The following is a 22,608-nucleotide window of genomic DNA, read 5'->3' on the forward strand; positions in this document are numbered from 1 at the left end:
ATTTCATATATTTATCAGAGACACCTGCCCAAATGCCCCTGAGTTGGTATGGCCTTGCTCGCTGCACACACTCAAAGGATTTGCGGACACTCTACAACCCAGCACTGGCTGTATCTGTCCTATGTGGGTGGCAAACTTTCAGTTCTTCTGTTCACCATGTGTCTTTTCTATTTTTGAGTTGTAAAAATATAGTGCTGCTGCCAATGTTCCAGTTGTCAATAAAGGAAGCTTATCTGTAAGGGGAGGATACCCTGTGCACCCACACCATACCACCTATGGGAGGGAGGGTTTCACCATATGGCAACATTATGTTGTAAAGTTTCTTTAAGGGGAAAAAGATTCCCAGAGAGCCTTACATCCTACAGGCTGACTTCCTGAGCCAGGAGAGAAACCCATGTCCTCTCCTCTTCTGAGGGGAAGCACACAAGCATAGTGTCTCAGGGAGCATGCACGCAGAAAAACAGAGAGAGCGAAAGGAGTAGAACCGGTTTCAAAATCCAAGATGGTTGCTAGTGCCTTTCAAAACTCTGTTTCTCCTTCCTTCCACCAGCTCATAACCACTTTTCCCAGGCCAGGGATAGAAGGAAGGCAGGGACACTAAGTTTATAATGAAAGATTCCAAAGAAATAAAATCCAAATATGACACGTGCGCTTTAATGGCACTTTTATGTGTTCTTGTGGGTAAGCGTCTGCATTGGAAACATGCCAACCTGGTGTGAAATCCTAGTATCTGAACACTTGAGCAGGCACACTTGTTTTTAATGCTGGCCTCAAACACACAGACCCGGGGTTGCGTCAACCCGTTAAAAAAAGTGGGCGGACGCTGTCCACCCATATGTATGAACTTGTACCCTGAAAATCAGTACAGGGCCAAAACCAGAGAAAATATCCCCTTGAGTCTCCAGGATGACAACCTCTCTTGTCATAACCTTGGTAAATATTCATGGCTCACTTGCATGCTTCATGTATAATGTGAGGAAAATATTACATTCTAATTAAACACTTTTTGGCTTGGTGGCAGCAGCATTCCAGGAGAAGGCAGCAGGATGGCTAGAAGAGTCATAAAGAAGCAACAATATATTAAAATAATGATCTGATAAGGAGCCAGTACACTGCCAATGAGACTACCCTTTGTTATAGGTAGTGTAGAAGAAGAGGCAAAAGCCCCTACCAGAAGCTCCGCCCCCATGTTGCCTATGTGTTGGGAACTGGAAATTGCGACACATGCACGACCAGTGAGGAGGCCTAGAAAGCAAAGAATTCTTGAGACAAGGTATCCACTGAGAAAACCCTATATGCATTCACGAAGAAATTATGGTCTTCTGGGCAGAGTCCCGGAAGAAGTGTGAAAATGAGCGAGAAAAAAGACTAGTGACGTCATGTGAAGCAGAACTGACGCACCCTGAAAATATACACAAGACGAAAGAACATAGACATTCGATAAGATCTGAAGAGGAAGTGTCGAAGATGTGCAACATTTCAGGATCGAAATGAAAATGCTCATGCAAAGAAACACTGAAGAAAATGCAAAGTCATTTTACATTTGCACAGATGCAGTAACGCAAGTAGACAAAGTGATCTTGAGGCTGGATACGTAGTGAATAGATTGCGCCGATGCGCCAATGTATATACATAGGAATGTATAGAACCTGGATATTCCACGATGTACTTTAGCAAAGCTTGAACCCTGTGAATGGAAGGGGGTTGAGTCTGAAAATAGCTAATGGCGAAGGAAAATTCAAGAAAGGCTGGCTGGCCCAGCACCAAGAGTTGAGGCCACAGTGAGCCTGGTTGTCTGTCAAGTAGTTACATGAACGTGAGAAAGAAACAAACTTCTGTTTGAGGTGGAATGAAAAAACATTGAAGGCGGCAAGAGTTCATCATTTAATAGTATTATATGCAGCGAAGAGCTCGTAAACGTGGTCTCCAGTCACATGGTCAGATGAAAATAGATTTTGGGTCAAGCTACACCAAAACCAGAAGCTAAGACAATGCAACACTCCCTTTTATTCTCAGGCACAGAGAACTTCTGCAAGGCCAAGTTCAAAGCCATAATTGAACGGCAAACCGCAAGACGGATGGTAGATGTTGGGCTATTTGGATGGGGAGGCACCTGGAGAACCAGCCTGCGTGCTGCTAGCATGTGGAATATTCCAGAAGGGTACAAACGTGCCAACCAATTGTAGAGGGCCACGTATCACGTATCAGAGAGCCCTATCGTTTGCATAACCATCGTCACAAAATACACAACAATTCATTGAAGATGACTTGCACTAAAGGAGGGCTTAGTTGTCCACCTGATATTAGCGACTCAATCACAACCCCTGTTAGTATGGAGCGTATACATAGATGTTTTTTATGAAATTCATCGAGATTGTGCTTTACAACGTTCTTTGATGTCCGTTGTAACTCCCTGTTTTAGATAATTGCAAATAAAACTTTACTAAGTTTTGCCGACTTCCTGAGTCAGTTTGATTATTGATGTATGAGTATGTTTTGCATTCCCATCCATCTCTAAGTATTGCCGCCTCGTCTTAAAGGACCCAGGTCTATGGGTTCAGCAAGCTACTGGCCCTTTATGCGGGTAGAGCCATGAGGGGCAGATCGTCATGGGAAAGGGGCAGAGCAAGAAGGGAAAGATGAAAGGGAGGCGGCAGACAGAGAGAGAGAAGAGAGGAAGGAATGAAATATATGTGTTCCTCCAACACTGTTGTCGTGCATCTTCTTTTCTGTGTACGGTAAGACCCTTTAGCCCCTGTAGCTTTGCATGAAGATGTGGTTTTTGCTGAAACCCAGATCAAGCAGAAAGGAGAAAGCGATGTCAAAAACTGCGGAAGAGACAAGGTAAACAGACTGTGGATGGAGGATGTTATGCAATTGCAACAGCCTCACAACTCTAAGGCAGGGGATGTGTTCCTGTCTTATAGCTGAAAGAAATAGTAACTTGCATGCGTGGGGAGAAAATACCCTGACCCTAAGACACCTGGCCCAGGGGTCGTCTCATACCAGGAAGAGGAGTGCAGCACAACAGCTGAACCAGAGTTTTCAGAGCAAGCAGCTGAATCAGTGTTGGAAAAGGAAGCTGAACTAAAGCCGTGAAAGTAAGTGGCTGAACCAGAGTTGCCAAAGCCATAGAATGAACCAGAGTTGCCAATGTCACCTGCTGAATCAGAGTTGTCATGGCCAGTGATTGAACTCGAGCCAACAGCTGAACCAGACTTGCCAAAACGAGAGACTGGAGCAAAATGCAAAAGCCAACTGCTGAACGAGAGTTGCCAAATCCAACCCAGAGACTATACAGAAAGGATATCAGGAGATGAGAATGCAAAGCCAGGATGAGGATAATCCAAAGACTGAGATTCGCTGAAACGCGGAGTTCCAAGAAGAAAAGCTGCCATGTTGGAACTGTTGACTGTATTTCCAGAGGCGAGATCTGGAAAAGGAGAGACTTTCAAGACTATGAATCCATTGCACTTAGGAAAAATCAGTCTGGGACTCCATAGCGAAGGCGGAGAATCTATTAGCTAGATTATTTTTCCCTGAGAAGAGTCTTATCCTCACATTGTGGAAAGCCCAGGGGAAATCTGAAATAGTCAAATTGCCCATATACATGTGTCAGTTAACTTTCCCTCCACACTTTGGATCCTGCCATCCCGTATCCAGTTTTAGTTTCCCCAAACACGTTGGGTTTTTTCAACCCAAGCCAACCCAACCTTGATTCTGTTAAAATAAATCTATCAATAAAGGTATCAGAAACCTCTCTCTGGTGTCTGTGTTTCTGTGTATTCCAAAGCTGCAGGGGGTATGTTACAGGCAGGCTGTTGGAAACAGAGTCCAACAAAAATAAATCTTGCACAGGGCCAGCGCTAGGATTTGAGGGGTCAAGTGCAGCAAATTAAGTGCGGGACCCTTATTGTTCATTTGATAACATCACAGGAAGTGTTGCGTCTACCCGTTAAAAAAAGTGGGCGGACGCTGTCCACTCACATGTATCAACTTGTGCCCTGAAAATCCGTACAGGGCCAGAACCAGAGAAAATATCCCCTCCGGTCTCCAGGATGACAATCTCTCTTGTCACATCCTTGGTAAATATTCATGGCTCAATTGCATGCTTCATGTATAATGTGAGGAACATTTTACATTCTACTTAAACGCTTTTTGGCTTGGTAAATATTAACATGTGGAAATAAGGCAAATAGCTAAAACGGTTTTGTGCAATTTGTTTAATTGTGCTGGAGGAAGGCACAGATTGCAGGCAGCTAACTGCTACTTTGCATGTGCTTTCAAAATTAAAATGCCCCTTTGCAGTTCTTAACACAACAATGGTCTCTTAAATAGGCCATCAATAGTAAATTGCACCCACTTTAAAATATCTGCTTTAAGAAAGAAAGTGATCCGCTTATGAGGCCCCCAGCGCCTATTACTTCACCAGAAGAAACAAAAGAAACCTCGATGGACAGCGGCTCTTTAAAAAGATTTGCCTGCAAGCTTCCCCCTTATTGTGCAGGCTGCATCGTGTGCCGCCCGTGTGCGCAGAGTGGACTTCAGCAAGCAGGGCCGGCCTTAGTGGCAAGCAGCTCCCTGCGCGCCCCTGGTCAACAGGGGTAGGGGCGGGGGCGCCACATTTTTTTTCTAACTCCCCGCTCCGGCACCTGGCAGGGAGTTAATTGCTGGAATAGGCGCTCATGCTAATGCATGAGCACCCTATTCCAATGCAAACCGCCTTGCCCCCGCGTCAGAGCAGGGAGGTAATCATCTGCAAAGCATCAGCCGCCTATTGTTATTAAATGTGCCCCACCACTGGCGCGCCTGCTGTGCCTTCTCCCATTACACCAGCTTGGGGGAGCCCTTGAAAGACTCCCCCAAGCTGGCGTGGCAGGGGGCTAATGGCACCCTAGGGGGCATGGCACTCTGGGCAGTCACTCGGCCCGCCCTGCCCTAAGGCCGGCCCTAGCAGCAAGCTTATGGCCTCTGAGCACACGGGCCATGCTGCAGACTGCAAGAGGGAGTCAACGGCTCCCTCGGCGCAGGGCCCACATGCTGTACATACCTAGCGCCGGCCCTGGCCCTGCATGTTGAAACGTGAGGTCCAATGTTATGCGAAGAGTGGCAAAAAGTGCTGCATGCTGGAACTTGAGGGCATGCGCTTCCTAGAGCCATTATGACACAAAGAGTAAACCAGAAGTGCTGCATATTGTAACTTGGTGTCCAAAGCCCTACAATATACAGAGAAACGATGCATATTTGAAAAACTTCATACAGATGCATCAAACGAGGGAAAGTTATTAGCAATAGAATTTGCTGAAAGGTAATGGGTCATATGTTTCAACTTAACTGTAGAGCGATGACCCAACTTAATTGACTGCTGCAATAAAAACTGATGAGCTGGCCAAATCCGAACGCTTACTCTAAATTTGGTGAAAATTCATCAACATTTTCATGCTAAAAACAATGGCTGAAAACCACTGTTTTTTTTTCACGTAGCTTTCCAAAGAGGCTGATAGATGCACTGCTTGGCCTAAAAGATCCTAACTTTCTTTCAGCTTTGATTTTCGAGATTGTTGGCACGGATCACAGCCTTAGGCTGGGGTAGCCCGTAACTCAATCATTTCGAAAATCGCATCAACCAAACTAAAGTTATTTACCTTATAAGGCCCAAAAAAGTACAATATATCTAAAGATGGAAAATAGTTGCAGAGAGACAGAGTTAAAAATAGATCGCAAAGCAGACAACCTTATTCAGTTGCATAGTAGGGTCAGAGGGACAAAAAATGTCAAACATGTAGCAAAATGAAAAATATTATGCAAAATACACAAAACAATTGGCCACACCGAAAATGCAGTTGGACCACCACACATACATCATAGATCAGAAGGAACAGAACACAATGAAAACTATACAGTGGAATGAATGATATGCAGCAAAATACACAAAAACAATCACAACCCCCAAAACATACAAACACACCAAAACAGTCCTGTGCAATAGGGTCAGTGGGATAAATAGAATTGTACAATAATCTGCAAAGTAAGAGATATTCTCCAAAATTCACAAGATGATTTGCAACACACAGTAGGGCCACCATATATGCATAGTAGTGTGTGAGCGACAAGGTGAAATAAACATTATACCGCAGATTGGAAGAAGGAGCTGGACACAAGGTTGACATGTTACTTTGGTTGTTAATGAAATTATATCGGAAATGCCTATTTTTCCCTATTTCTAGAGGGATCACCCTACCTGTCGAAATGAACTAAAGGTGCTCGTCTACTGTCAGGAAATCAAAAGTAATTGGTCTCAATCCCAAACCTAATTCTACCTGACCCTATCACTATTAAGAATAACTCAAATATAGGCCAAAATAATGTCTCTCTTCTCCTTGTCATTCTTCCTCTTAGTATGGGCGTTTTCTCTCTTTGCTTGGTTGATGTACCAATGTCTTTGTCTTAGAATATAGATTTTCCAAAGTTATCTGGTCTACTATTCTCTTGATTTTTGCTTCATCGGTTACTGCAGGTCTTCCATATGCTTATGGCTTTTGTACTCTCCTTCTTAACTGCTTTACAAAGTGTTTCTTGGGATGTGCCCCGATTCTCTGGTGTTCACTTAGCTATTGATTGTATACTTGTGATTCAATCTCTCCACTAATTAGTTTGGCCTTGTTCAAATCACTGTTCAGGTTTCTTAACACTATGTTGTCTCTTTCCTCTTTTGATCTATTTCTATACCATCATTGTTTGTCACACTGTGTGGCTTTGCCACTTTTCCAAAGTTAATTTACCGTTTGACTTTCCAAGTTACGATTTCGAGAGTCCTTTCCCCTCCCACTACTTTGCTTCACACCACCACCTTGTATGAGTTGTAGCTTCCTGTACCGGCACCGGTTCTCCTGTTGCTGTACTCGTCGAATCTCCGGCATCTCTCTCCTTAGCTCCTTGCCTCTATTAAAGTTGTGGGTCCAGTGGCTTCATTCAGCTCTGCCTCTGTCAAGCATCGACACGTCAGGGGGCTTCCCCTGTGTATCCTGATCTCTCTCTCCTCGTAAGATTCACTCATCCCAGTTATATGCACATCTCTATTTAAAGATACATTTCCTTTTTCTCTGGATACCTGTTTTCTTTCCAGGTCGTCAGTAGTCCCACATAAGGATGACAGATTAGTCTTTACAGCAGGCAGACCCATATAGGCAGATAGGGTATTGGGTTTAGGCAGTTTCTCGTTGGAAAGGGAATCCTTGTCACCTAAGGGCGAGTCGCTGCCATTGAGGCCCCACTTTCCCATAACGCTGGGGAGGGTCTTGCAGAGCGGGATCACCTCACTACAGAGGTGATCCCGCTCTGCAAGACCCTCCCCAGGGGGTGGCTCCCCCTTGGGGTTAATACCCTTGATTCGTCACACCACACACCATACACAAACACATTTGTAGAAAAAAAGTTTATATTTTCGTACATGTGCAGTATATCGCTAAAAAAAAGGCCCTGTTTCATGAATTTATTGCGTGTGTAAAACGGGGATTTGCAGGCAGAATTGCACGCAAACCCCTGTTTTGCATGCAAATAATTAGATTAATGAGGGCCAAAATCTCTGTGACAACACATCCATACTCGCACTACAGCACACCATCACAGTATGCAAATGAGGAGAAAACCATGCAAAAATACAATCCACCACAAAAGCACACGTTAACTGCATGCAAACATTAAAAAAAACACAAACATAGCCAAACAATACACGTCATTAAAATCATACAATTTGCAGTGACACAGCAATACATTGCAGGGAGAATGAATTAAGAAATGTACAGCTCAAGATGCAGACAGAGGACCACAATGAATGGAAGAATGTAGCATGCAAACACAAAACTATCCGCAACTGCATAGCCACAATATGGAAGCAAAATGAATCATAAAAAAGTCACCATAGAACAAAAAACATACCCGCCATCATAATATGCAGTCATAATCAAGCAGAGCAACCGAGTAAACTAACATACACACCATACATGTTGTAATCACAGTATTGGCACACGCCTAACCTCTCAGAAACACAAACAATGGGGAGCAAATAAAAACACTGACATGAAGACAGACGATGCAGCATTGCATCCCACTTTCACGTTCACTTTTACACACATTCAGAACAATCCAACAACCACCCAATCACATGCACACCTTTTGAAAACATGTACCACAAACCATCACGATTGGTCAAGCCCATGACAACAGACGCCTAACAAATTAAACCCCATTTCAATTTCAAGCCACAAAAAGAAAGGATCCCTAACCCTGCTGAAGGTGTGGCTAAGTTTCAGAAAACCTGGGCTCCAGATAAAGACACACACCACAAAGAGATTGGTAAGTTAATTAAAATATGTAACTAAACAAACAAAGAACATACATTTAGCTCTTAAATTGACATACTGGCTGTTGCGTAACTTTCTGTACTACAAAAGTAGCACAACCAGTCTATAAAATAATAACAACTGAAAAATAGGAATTACTGTGTATGGGATACATTACTCACCGTAATCGTATTTCTGATGCTTGTATCTGCTTAGATTCACATGCCTTGCTTAGGCTGACATCTAGTGGAAGCTGTGGAGTATTACAGTTTGTTTTTTTGAAACTCGAAAAGGGGCGTCGAACTAGGGCGTGCCAGTAATACTATCACTAGTGTGACGTCCACTCTACCCATGATCCCTAATGCGTGTAGGACCCTCAGATTGTATTTTTTCTGACATGAGGTAGCATGAGGAGTAGCGTGAGTACAGAGTATCCAAGCAGATAAGACTACAAGCATTCATGCGCCTTCTCTCAGAGGGGAGGAAGGGAGTGCGCATGTGAATATAAGCAGAAACAAGCATCAGAAATACGATTATGGTGAGTAATGTATCCCTTCTGAGGCTTGTGGAATCTGCTTAGATCACATGCTGTGCATAGATTAGCAAGCAGTCTTAGAAGAAGGAGGTGGGATGTGAGAAGGGTCATGAGCGAACAAATGTCTTAGAACCGCTTGTCCCACTTGAGTATCTGTCTTGGAATGAGTGTCAATGCAGTAGTGCTGAGTAAAGATGTGAATAGAGCTCCATGTAGCTGCTTTGCAAATGGTGTCAAAGGGTACATTTGCAATGAAAGCCAGAGTGGCTCCAGTACCTCTTGTAGAGTGGGCCCTTGGCGTAAAAGGCAGTGTTTTATCTGAAAGGGAATAGAACAGTTAGATACATCTGACTATCCACCTGGAGATGGCATTCTTAGAGACACAATCTCCCTCTCTGCCTGCAGCTATGGAGACGAACAGTTGATCTGTCTTTCTTAGCGGCCTGGTCTTGTCTACATAATATAGGACCGCCTCCTCACATCCAGTGTATGGAGTTTCACCTCAGCAGAGCTTTTGGGTTCCTGGAAGAAGGCCAGTAGTTCAATAGACTGGTTAACATGGAATTTGGAAATGAACTTAGGTGAGAACCTAGGGTTAGCGCGTAAAAAACAGTTTATCCTTATGAACAGTAAACAAAGGATCCTGCACTGACAGAGCTTGAATTTCACTGACGCTTGTTATGGATGTGATGGCTACTAAGAAGGCAGTTTTATAAGTCAAGTGTTTGAGACTAGATTTGTGCATGGACTCAAAGGGGGGTCCCATGAGGTTAGCAAGTACCACATTAAGGTCCCAACCTGGTGGTGGGTTAGAAATTGGAGGGCAGAGTCTCTTTACCCCTTCCATAAATGTTTTGACAACTGGCACTTTCCTCCATGACACCTTGTTATAGGAAGTGGTGTAGGCTGATAAAGCTGCGAGGTGCACTTTAAGTGAGCTAAAAACTAACCCTGCGCCCAATAGGTGGAGCATATAGGTGACGACATTAGAAGGAGTACAATCAACTGGGTTGATTTGCTTATTCTGGCACCAAATAACAAATCGTTTCCATTTGTCATAGTAACAATGTCTTGTGTTAGGTTTTCTTGACTCTTTCAAGATATCCATACATCTCTGGGGTAAATTGAGATGCCCGAACTCTATGACTTCAGGAGCCATGCTGCCAAGTTCATTGAGTTGGGCTGAGGATGCACTGTTAGGCCCTCGTGCTGGGAGAGTAGGTTGTACTGGCACAGGAGTTTGATGGGGTCGCACACCGCCAATTTGCGCAGGTGTGGGTACCACGGTTGTCTCGCCCAGATAGGAGCAACTAGGATGAGCGTCAACGGTTCCCTGTGGATCTTGTTGACCACCTTCCTCATCAGAGGGGTTGGCGGAAAAGCGTAGGCAAACATCCCTGACCAATTCATCCATAGGGCGTTCCCCTTGGAGCCTGGCTGGGGGAACCTGGATGCGAAATCTGGGCATTGCCTGTTTTCGCTTGTGGCGAATAGGTCTATAGCGGGGAAACCCCACTGAGAGAAGAGGTCTCCTACGACTTCTTTGTGTAGTGTCCACTCGTGTTCTTCTGGAAGGGGATCCCTGCTCAGAACATCTGCTAACGAGTTGAGATCCCCTGGAACATGTTGGGATGACAGGTAAATCTTCCGCTTGAGTGCCCATCTCCAAATTTTCTGAGCAAGCTTGGACAGATTTGGCGACCGAGTGCCCCCTTGTTTGTTTAAGTAATACATTGCTGTTGTGCTGTCTGTTAGGATCTGCACTGACAGGTTGGATAGGAGGGGTTTGAATGTCTGAAGCGCCAGAAGTTCTAGCAGATTGATGTGGTTCTGAGCCACTCTGTGAGACCAGAGACCCTGAGCTGTGTGGTGAAGGTAGTGAGCTCACCACCCTGTCAGTGAGGCATCTGTTGTGACAATGGCCTTTATCGCTGGATCGTAGAAGGGTTTCCCCTTCATAAGATTCTCTCTTGTCCACCAGCGAAGACTCTGTACTAGTGTTGGCGAAACAACCACTAGATCGTCCCACTGACCACTTGCTTGAGACCACTGTTTTGCCAACCATTCCTGCATGGGTCGCATGCACAGGCGCACGTGGAGAATCAGGTAAATGCAAGATGCCATATTGGCGACCGGCCTGATATTGTGGAATTTGCAGCAACAGATTCCGAATTCTTTCCTCTGATGGAAAGGCCAACCCCTCTTGGGTGTTTAGGACAGCTCCTAGGAACTGTTTTGAGGTGCTTGGCACCAGGCTTGATTTTTTCTCATTGATTGAGAAGCCCAATTGGAAGAGGAGGTTGATTGTTCTTTGAATGTTTAGTCTGCAAATTACGGTGGTTTCCCCTGTGATGAGCCAGTCGTCCAGGTAAGGGTACACTGGAATTGCCTCCCTGTGTAGGTGCGCTGCCACCACCACCAGTACCTTGTTGAATACCCTTGGAGCCGAGGCTATACCCAAGGGCAGCACCTTGAACTGGTAGTGCTGGTTGTTTATTTTGAAACGCAAGAATCTTCTGTGCGCTGGGAACATTGAAATATGAAAATAGGCATCTTTCATACCAATGTTGCCCTGCAATCCCCCTTTTTTAGTAGGGGGATTACCCATTGGAGTGTAGTCATGCTGAATTTTTGTGGCTTGACATACTTGTTTGCAGGGCGCAAATCTAATACTGGGTGCATTGTTAGATCTTTTTTTGGCACAAGTAAGTAGGTTGAATAAATACCCCCGTTTACCTGGTTGCCCGGGACGAGTTCTATGGCGTCCTTTGCAAGTAGAATGGCGATCTCCTCGAGGAGGATTTTCTGGTGCTCCAACGAGTGTACCTTCTGTCTTGGAGGATGGTCGTGGGGGCGCTCTAGTAGTTCTATACAGTATCCTGTGGACACTGTGGACAGCACCCATCTGTCCGAAGTGATCCCTTCCCATGCGTGGGTGAAGGTGGAAATGCACCCCCCTACTGGGGATGCATGGGAGGGGACCTGAAGCGGAACGTCACTGTTTACTGGGTGGCATACCACCTCTGGTGGGGCTGCCTCTACCCCTAGTGCGGCCTCTGCGCTGCCCTCTGGGGAAGACTTGTGATGCTTGGAACTGATTGTTGCCCCATGAGGTTCCTTGATTTTGATAGTATTTGGAACCCCTCTGGGAGCTTTGGCTCCGAAAGCTACGAGAATTAGAGTTTCCCCTCTGTCCTGAGGGTTTATTTGTAAGTTGTCTGAGAGATTTTAGTGTCTCATACTCGTCCTTAGCTGTCTTTAAGGCTTCCTCCACTGCCTTGCCGAATAGTACGTCCGGCTCTACCGGCATGTCTTTAAGAGTGGCTTGGGTCTCGGGTTTGATCCCTGACTGTCTTAACCATGCGTGACGCTTTATCACAGTGCCTTCTGCGATTAGTCTTCCAGCATTATCTGCTGCATCAAAGTTAGTTTTCAGAATGCATCCTGATACCAACCTTCCATCTGCTGCTAGCTGGGCCAACTGGCTCTTCAGTGGTTCAGGTGCGGATGATACCAAAGCAGCTACTTGTTCCCACTGGTGACAATTATAGCTTGCCAACAGAGTTGTGCTGTTTGCAATTCATGCCTGATAGGGGGAAGTGGTGGCAACTTTCCTGCCGAGAGTATATAGTCTCTTGCTCTCTTTATCAGGAGTTGCTTCCGAAGAAGCGAAAGGTGTACATACAAATTGATACATATGGAGAGTACTCCTTTCAAATTCTGCCCTAAGTGTAACAGGAAGTTCCCCTGGGTAGATAAGCACAATACGTGCAATTTGTGTCTCCCACAAGACCAACCCGAGGCTACCTGTCGAGTTTGCAAGCTCTTCAAGCCGTAAACACTTAAGGACCGCTCCGCTAAACGCTCGGCCCACTACGCCAGACAACGAGAGGCCATGGACGCCGAAGGGTCTTTTCGCGATGGCAGCAACGAGCTTGCACGGTCAGATCCAAGCTGGCGGATGCACTCACAAACTACTTCAGGGAGAACGCTTCCCCCAACGTTGCGCAGGCAACCATCTGGGACGCAATGAAGCCAGTGGCCCAGGGAGGGTAGCCATGTCTGCCACAGCTAGACTCCGCTGGCTAAACCAGCTGCATCAAACCAACCTGGAGAAGAAGGTGGCCGAGTTGGAAACCAGCTTTAAAAAGCGTCCAGCCAAATCTACGGCCGGGACCTCAAAAGGGCGAAAGCAGAATTGGAGATGCACCAAGCCGATTGGGCGGCCAGAGCCCTGACATACACCAAACAATTTTATCACTTAAACAGCAACAAGGCAAATCGCCTCCTAGCGCACAAACTGAAGAAAGTCCAAACGAGGAACTACATTCAGTGCCTGGCTGACCACTGCGGTAACCTGTGCCATACCGAGGCAGAGAAACTCGACCTGATGACGCAGCACCATGAGAACATCATGGCGGGGCCCCCAACAGCCGTCTTGGCCCGGGCCGGTTTCCTCACCGCCACCCAGAGGCCCCCAACACACCCAGCGCTACAAGCCTTGGAGCAGCCAATCACGACAGAGGAGAAAACCCTACCCCCGGGCCAGACGGATTCTCAGCCCAATTCTACAAGAGGTTCGCGCACATTTTAGCCTTGCAGCTGGCCAACCTGTTCAACTCATTTCTCACTACGGGAGCTACCATGCCATCGATGGAAGAATCCTCCACGATCCTTATCCTGAAACCAGGCAATGACTGAATGCACTGTGCATCGTACAGGCCCATCACGCTGCTGAAAAATGACGCCAAACAGTTCACCAAAATCCTGGCCAGCAGACTAGCCCCAATCCACCCGGATCAAACGGGGTTCATCCTGGGCCGGAACACACAGGACAACATTGGGAGAACAATTGATATCGTTGAGTCAGCAAACAGATTGGGCACCCCCCTGGTGGTTCTCTCGTTGGACGCACATAAAGCGTTCGACATGCTGGATTTGGGCTACATAGAAGATACATTGCACACTATGGGTTCGGCCTGAATTTCAGAAAATGGGCCCTCGCCAACTACCAGCACCCAACTACCCATCTGCGACTGAATGGAGCCTGCTCAAGGAAAATCAACATCTCCAGAGGTACCAGGCAAGGGTGTCCCTTCTCCCCGCTCATCTTTGCCCTCTCTATGGCACCACTGTCCTGCAGAATCCGGAGAAACCCAGCAATCCAGAGTTTAGTACTCAAGGGGGAATCCTACAAGGCGGCCCTCTACGCGGACAACATACTTCTCACGCTCACTCAAGCAGAGGGGTCCATGCAGGCCATATCGCAAGAGCTGGAGGAATTCAGAGAAGCCTCGGGATTTTACGATAAACCTCACAAAGTCCATAGCCATGGGCGTCAACATGCCACAGAGCTTCAAAGAGCGCCTGAAAGCCGCACTCCCGATCCCTTGGGCTAAAACACAGATAAGCTATCTGGGGGTGAAGATTCCGAACAAGTCAGAGGATATCTACAAAGCAAACCTCCCCCCTCTGATCAGAGAACTCAGAGACGACCTGGGACGCTGGCGCAAGCAGGAAATCTCCTGGTTCGGCCGTATCACGGCACTGAAAATGAACCTGCTCCCGAGGCTGCTCTACTATAGCCTGGCGCTCCCCACAACCTTCCGCAAGAAAGCCCTGCAAAATCTGCGAAGAGATATTTTGAAATATGTCTTGAGTGAACAAAAAAACACGAATACCGAGGCACATTATGCTCCGCTCCCCTGCCACGGGCGGTCTTGGGGTCCCGGACGTGGCCAGGTACTGCCTGGCGGCCCAGCTCTCGCACGCTTTCGCATGGAAAACCACTACCAACCGGGCCAGATGGACGAAACTGGAGCAAGCCTGGAGCACGACCCCAATTGAGGAGCTGCCACATATAAAAGAACACAACATGCCCCTGAGCACGGACCCATTGCCGACTACGTGGAATACGGTCTCAAGCTGGAAGAAAGCGGCGCGCCTCTGGAAATGCAGGGGCCCGACGGGCCCGCTCACCCCAGTCTGGAACAACCCCGACTTCGCCCCAGGGCTGGCCCGAAATAACTTCAGCAGATGGCGCGACGGCGGACTGAGAACCTTGGCGGACTTCTTTGAGAACGGGAGCCCGCTAAACTTCGAGGCATGTAAGACCAAATTCGTGATCCCCGAGACAGAAAGATTCCGCTACACCCAGCGCAGACACTGGCTATCCAGCGAAGCGGCCAAGAAACTCGGAGGCAGGGACCTAACCGCCCTAGAGCGTACACTCACATCCACCCCGCCCCCGAGGGAAAATATCGACCCTATACACACTGCTCGACAGATCGGACCCGTCCAAAAAAGAACAGTATATGCTCAAATGGGAAAAAGACATTGGCAGAACCATCGAGTCGCAGGAGTGGAGTCAGATCTGGTCCCGCACCCACAAGAGTTCTTGATGCACCACAAATAGGGAGGGTGCCTACAAGGTGTGCTATAGAGGGTATGGCACCCCACAAGCCATGAACAAATTCAACACGGCTATACCACCACAATGCTGGCGGGGCTGCCCCGACCCAGGCACGCTGTTTAGCCTGCTCTGGTCCTGACTGAAATCCACTGTGTTCTGGAGGGGGGGTCCTTGAACAAATCAAGGGGATCACAGGCCTCACAATTCCCTGGGACCCAGGAATTGTCCTCCTGGGGGCCACAGGCGAGGGACAGTTCTCGGTTACAGGCCGCATAGCGGACTTTTGCAACCAGCTCTTGATGGCCGCAAAGATCGCCCTAGCCAGACTTTGGAAGAATCCCGAGGGTCCAGTTATTCAAATGTGGTGGTCGAAATGCTGGGAGACTGTGGCGGCGGAGAAAATCACGGCCATAAGATTCGGCAACGCCTCCAAATTTGAACAGATCTGGTCCCCTTCGTGGACTACACAGGGAAATATCCAGGCGCAACAAGAAAACACCCCAGCCTCCGCTGGATGGCCCCGCAGACATAAAAGCGCACAGGCCAGGGAGGGCGGAACAGGCCATGGCCCCGTCACCAGCAAGCAGAGGCCCTTCTCGACCGCCTCCGGTGCTCTGGATTCCTGGGGGAGCGACACCTGGCCAGACCCCTGCACCGACACAAGTGAACCGCTCAGCCCCCTAACACGTTAAGCTAAGACAACCAGCTCCCCCCCGAACATGCTACTGATAATGCTCCCCCCTGTTCCCCCTCCACCTCCAATGACTTACCCACCGCTGGGGCTTTTCTTGGTTCCTTTGTTTCTTTGTTTTACCTATACACATGCCTGCTGTAAAAGGCTAACTTGAAGATGTATTGTTATGCTTGCATGCACAAAAACCAATAAATACATATTTGGAAAAAGAAAAGAAAGGGGGACATTTAAAATTGTCTACTTTTATGGCATCCAAGGATAAAATAATAATGACGATGATGAATTAGATCCTACAATGAATGCACATGGTTTTTCAGTGGATAACATATGGTATTGCAATATGAGGAAGGTGGGGTGAGAGAGATCCGTAGGAAATTGCTGTGTCTGCTCTCTCATCCCCATGCTTCTGGCATTCCTAGGGTATTTGTCCTAAGTGAGGTGGAGGTAGCAGATGCGCTATGCCTAGTGCACCTAGCCCTCTGCAGGGTTTGACAGCAGTTTAAAGGGTAGTCAATTACGGCTTCAATCACACCAAGTGATGCTGAGTGTTCAATTGCTGGGCGTACAGAACACAAAAATATCATGTGTGTTCAAAGAGTTCAAATGACCTTGGAAGGAGCTATGTTTTCTAGAAATCGATGGGAGAAAGGGTTGAAGAGTTGCAGAGCTGCAGGAATGAGCGGATTCTCAGAAGATGGGGTGGCACGAATAAATCAAGTGTGCAGGATAGTATGGAGAAATCATTTGCATTATCTGATGTGGTTCAACCAGCCAAAAAAACCTGTTGAATCACATACACGTACCTATTTTATTCTGTGTTTTAAGGGCAATGGCACGGTGCCCTTTGGCACAAATGGTAAATAAAGTTGCATGCTTCACAGCACAAATCTGGCTGGGGGTACGGCTGCTCTTTTGGATAATTTCTGGACCTGTGGATCGTATGCACACAGACAGTTGCCTCCAGCCCGGAGAGGTGGGTACAGTCTCTCTACCCTTCATGTGCCTGTCCTCGTGATCCCTGAAGAGCACCTGATTTTGGCCCGTCCAATGTTCGAAATTACATCTGTGCCTCCTTTTCCCCCTGTGCCCCTTGCGTCCCTTTCACCACTTTATATGGACAGGTCAGCAACTATGTTCCATGGCGAAAATCACGAACAATTGCATTGTAGGAGAAGAGCAAGCTACCTTTCAGCAGCATCATCACAGGATTTAGCAGACATTCCTGATCAATATCATCAGTTTAGCCACACAAAGACCTTCTTCGGCTCCCACCTGGCGCCCAAGCAGCAGCCAATGCCAAATGGCTCATGGTGACCAGGTATGAACTCCTACTGTGAATGAACGTGTCCGAGTCAGCGTTCAGTGCCATTAGGGAAGAATGAAAGGCACTCTGGCTTATGACTCCGCAAAACTGGTATATACTTGACCTCCTTACACCAATGGAAGGTGAGGTATGCTGGAGGATCGGGAGTATGTGTGCCTCACAATGATACTGAAAACGGGACGCTAACCAGAACTATTGCTGCCCTGCATAAACTGAAAGTGATCATGGAAAAAGAGGCTGGGATCACCAATGACTCATGGATCGACTCTCTGTTCTCGAGGAGATGCCTTCCTGGTTGAGCCTAGCTGACCTATTTTGTTCTTGTCAATTGGTCCTATGTTCTTGCTCTGCCCAGGTACCAACAGTTGCTGCCAGAATGACCGTAACCCTGTCTGTGGCTAGGGCCACCACCACTTCAACCCATATTGGTACTCAAACTGAAGGTGTCTTGTGTCCACCACCAAATTGCCATGCTTGTGCGGAGCACCGGGTAGATTGCGGGAATGGTGGGGGATTAGTTGTATTTGTTCAGCGGAAGAATATGCCGGTATTGCAACCTGTGTGAGAGATGGTTGTGGGGTTGTTCCCCAAGAAGATAATTATGATTTGTGTTAGGGAGAATTCTCTTTTATGGCTAATTTCCCTCACCTAGTGAGTCCCCCAGCAGCTTTGCTGGACTTCTGGAGTTTATTTTTTTCCACTTGGTAAGAGTGTGAGCTTTTCCCCACTCTTACCTGTGTTTTGCCATGTGTATTTCTCTGTTTTTGTGATTGTGGACTCTGAAGTACACCACTTCAGTAGCCCCCTTCTTTTGTGTGTCACTCAGCACCTTCAGTGCCGTGGCACAGGGTTGTCTTTGAGACTTCCCCCCGACTCCATTTCTGAGGCTGACCACAGTCCCCCAGAAAAGGGTAAAGTTGCCATTAACTTTACTTAGTCAATCTGCCACAGATCCAGTACACCCCATCTTCCATGGAGTACTGGAAAGGGTTAATTCGTAACCCTTTTTATCTGTACCTCCTAGAGCATTGTTTCGCTCTTTTAACATTTAGACTTGGCTGGTGGCAGTGGTATCTACCCTAACTTTTCTACCGCGATTATATTAGATAAACGTGGTATTGTTCTTGGCTATTATATTAGCCTCGAACATAAACCCGCTTGACCAAATTGTCTTTCTTTTGGCTCCGGTTGGGTTTATTCGCCATTTCTATTTGTTAAAGTCCTTCTTGTGTTTTACTTTGCGCGGCAAACTAGGCACGCCTTCTTTGTTCACCGTCTTTTGGCGGGCTTCTGCTCAGAAGCCCTCCACCAGGCGCCTGGGTGTCTAGGTGGGCTGAATGTGAGGGAGGGGTGTAGTCACCCCCTGCGCAAGGTATCCTAGGAAACCCAAGTCGCACTTTGCCATGATTGGCTGAGGTGGTTGTCCAGGCTGGACAACCCCCCTGCTGGGTGATTGACAGCCAGGCTGTGCGAATGGGGGTTTTGCGCATAAAAGGCAGGTCTCTTGGGCTAGAAGTCAGAGAGTCGCCACTGGAACTACAAGGAACTGAAGAGAAGCGGAGAGAACGACAGCTGCTGCAACTACCCTGTCCCGGTGAAGCCCTGCTGCAGTCCTGAGCTATCTACCCTTCAATGACTAAGAGAAGATCCAGTCCGGAGTCTTCTTCCCTTGAGCCTGGTGAGGATAACCAGCTCATGTTCCACAGCCAGAGGATCCTCTTCCTTGATCGAAATCGCTGCACACTGCTGTAGTGGTCCGGATAGCCATTTGAAGAGCCTCTCCTGTTTTTAAAGAGTGCACCTTTTATTCATTGTCGCTGCTGCCGGCTTCATCCCTGTGTGGTGCAGACCCCCTTCAGACGTCCTCCTTCACAACGAAGCTCCAGGAATCGTGGGTCTGCGGGAAACCAACAGGAACAACTGACAGGGCACCAGCTGCACCATTGGAATAAGGTACTGTGTTCTGCTTGAGGAAACTGGGTGAACCCCTTTTCTTCATCTCCAAGGCTTGCCCTTGTCTTCCCTCCTTCTTATAACTTTTGCTTCCGAACATTGACAATATCGAAGTACTCTTGGCTACGTTAAATCGTGAACTGTCTGACTGTGTGATCTTCGGCAACAGGCCCCCAGTGTCACTTGACCCTGGCTCTGGCCCTTTGACTCTTGAACTCCTGTCTCTGAGTGTTTCTCGATTCTGTCTGCCTAACCCAAATATTGCCTGTGATTTTTGCCTCCAACTCCTTCTGGGTATCTCAGGTGCTAAGTGTCTTTTTGCCCCGGTAGCATTTCATGTCGCGGATACGCGTTTATTTAGTAGACCGAACTGTCAAAAAGTGATTGCAATCGTATTCGCGGTAACGTGTTTTGTTCGTATCACCAGTTCATCCAAACACAGGGTACTTACCTTGAGACATACTGTACAAAGTGAATTGGTTAGTTGTAGTATATTTGACGTGTGGTTTGTGTTTAAGTTTAATAGAAGTGTTGTGTTTATAACAAATGGTTTAAAAATAAATGTACTTATATTTTTCTACCTGAAACCTTGAGTCAGTGTTTGCTTGAGTCACAGTAATTGTGGTCCCTGTGTGTAATCTATGCTACAGCTCATATACTCTTGAGATAAGCCTGGCTGCTCCGCCACTGCTACCACTCTGACATAGCGGTACAGGCTTGTACCAAAGGTAAAACTTGTATTGCCACCTGTAGTCTTAATTGTGTGTAGTGGTCCCTAAGGGCACTGCACAGGATTCTGCCTAACAACTTGTTAGTTAACGTATTAACTGAAGGGGGGAATGTTGGAGTGGTCAGGAAAGGTCCCCATGATTACGAGGGGTTCATGTTGCGTGCACCATATAACTAGCTGGGGGTGGCGGCGAGCTGGGGACCATTTTGCAATTTCATAGGTATCAAAGTGTAGTTAATTATGGACGGCATATGTTACTTCAGTGTTCCGGTTGGTCTAGAAATTGATACATATTAGCTTGCATGTTCGCAGAAAGATAAAATGTTACATGCACCAAATGTAAAAACATACATATACAATGATATGATATGATAGGTTATTTATAACGTAGTATACATAGATGGGGAATTCATGCAGGAAAATGTTAGTTGACTTTTAAACTAACCTTGCCAGGTTTTCGGAAGGCAGGCGAATGACCAACCTCAACCATTGCGGTCAGTACAGCTGTAGAAAATAGCCCTGAGTTTTAATGGTCTGATAAGTCTTGTAGATAGTAGATGTAATGTCCTTCTGCCTGAGAGCGTGACAGAAGTTATTTATGTTGGCCAGTATTTAAATGCGGGCTAAGCCAGTGCCTAAAGCTATTCAGGAGTTTCAATGATGTGATGAAGTGGGAGTTTTTGTAGATTGGAAAGTTTAAATGGAACAGTGATCTGGGGAATGAGATAGCATCAGGAGAAATCATTCACCCAGCCTCCTCATATTGCGGGGAATATTCATGCGAGCCATGTGCAAATCAAGAGTTAGGGTTTAAACCTCTTAGGCTAGTTATTGCTAGGAATGAATTATGTTTCATTACCAATGCTTAACCATGTGTTGAAGTCATGACCTACTATGAACGAATCATAAGAAGAGGTGTGCTGCTATAAATATGATCTTAAGAACAGTATTAAGATAAAACTGGCAAATCAAAACATCAGAATTGGGAAAAGGGATTTCTTTGAAGAGAGTTTTGTCCAATAATGTTTGGGGGTGGATTGCAATAAAGTATTTGGGAGTGTTGTAACTATTGTAAAACTATATAGAAGGTGTGAACTGATGTGGTTTGTTGAGACTTGGGTTAGTTTGGTCCTGCAACACCATCTAACTGCTCCCAAGAAAATTGAACAATAAACTTGCTTCATGTACAACTGTGTATTCACTTGTTAAGTGGTGGGCTGTTGGGGTTAAGGTGATTAAAGGCCCATCCGCACAATAACCCTCCGGCCAGTTATGGAATGGGGTTTTGGGGCATCCTCCATGCAGTGCCTATGGTGCTGGAATCACAGGTCGGGTGGTGGTTACCAGTCCTTAGGGTATCCCAATTCTAATCCACTAGCCTTTGGCATGTGTCTTTGAGAGGGAAATTAAAAGCTGAGCAGCAACACTCCTCTTAAGACTGAAAAGATAGGATGACATGACACTGGCTCTGCAGGCACTCCACTGGCTATCAGTCAAACCCAGAGTCCAGTTCAAAACTCCTGTATATATCACCAATGATGCCTTCAATGGAAGAGTCCTATAATGCACCCAGAAGAAGTTCATCCGATATGCACCCATCAGAATGCTCTTATCTAGCCATGCGGCTCTAGGAACAGTGCCACACTTTAATTGGAAACACCAAAGGGGGAGAGCTTACTCATTCCTGGAACTCAACATATGAAACACCATGTCCAAGTGACTCTGCATGTTGGAAGACCACCTAAACTTCAAACAATTACGAAAAACCTTTTTTTATGTGACCATAACGGAACAACTAGCAACTAGCAAACGATGCACCCAATTCAGTTGAACAAAGCACCATAAGCATTAGGGACATGAGACTCCAAGACACAACCTAAGAACAATGTCACAAGCACAAGTAATGCTGAAGCCAGACCCAATCAGGTCTCAATCACCTACACATCCCCTATAACCAACCTGAGACATTAACAAAGCCCCTCAAGCGCAAGCCTGAGACAACAAAACCACCTGAAAGCATTACTAGGTTGAGCCGAGGTCAACCATAACAAAGAGACAGTTGCAGTCCACTAGATTGCAATCAAGTGTTCTCCGCATTGGACACAGGAGTTTAAGCCCTCTCTTCTTTTCACCACATGCATGCTACACTAGTAGACTTGATGAAACCCTTCCAGGGCAGTCTTGCCCATCAGCCAAGAGTACAGCAATTTTAAAGACCTTTTAACCACATCCACTAGGTAAGGGTAAGGGAACTGGAACACATCCAAACTATCACTATTAATACTAAGACAAAAGCAAGGAACATCCTGGCCTGATCAATACCATCAATCCAGAATTACAGCCCCCACTAACCTGCTCATTATTTCAAATTGTTCCCCCCTTTAACTATATACATGAATCCCCATGTACATGGCATCCTAATATCTGCTTCTACCCCCACCACCACACTAATCACTGAAGAAAGCCGGAGAGCATGCACTGCCCAGGACCACAACACCCCTATCCCTACCACAAATACGCCCCTATTCTCTAGATAACCATATCTTTCTGTATACCATCTCTAGCAACTAATTAATCCAAAGTTCTTCCCTGTAAATAAACAGATGGCAACGTTTTGG

The 22,608-nt window shown here is 46.6% G+C and overlaps 1 protein-coding gene across 2 annotated transcripts in view; it reads right to left on the reverse strand.

Moving 5' to 3' along the window:
* LOC138525280 (farnesol dehydrogenase-like) overlaps positions 1-22,608 on the reverse strand; it is a 139,747-nt gene that overhangs the window by 88,629 nt on the left and 28,510 nt on the right. The window lies entirely within an intron of this gene.

Source organism: Ambystoma mexicanum, chromosome 1q (genome assembly GCF_040938575.1).
Source record: "Ambystoma mexicanum isolate Mex_15411 chromosome 1q, UKY_AmexF1_1, whole genome shotgun sequence".
In the NCBI taxonomy this organism is placed as follows: domain Eukaryota; kingdom Metazoa; phylum Chordata; class Amphibia; order Caudata; family Ambystomatidae; genus Ambystoma; species Ambystoma mexicanum.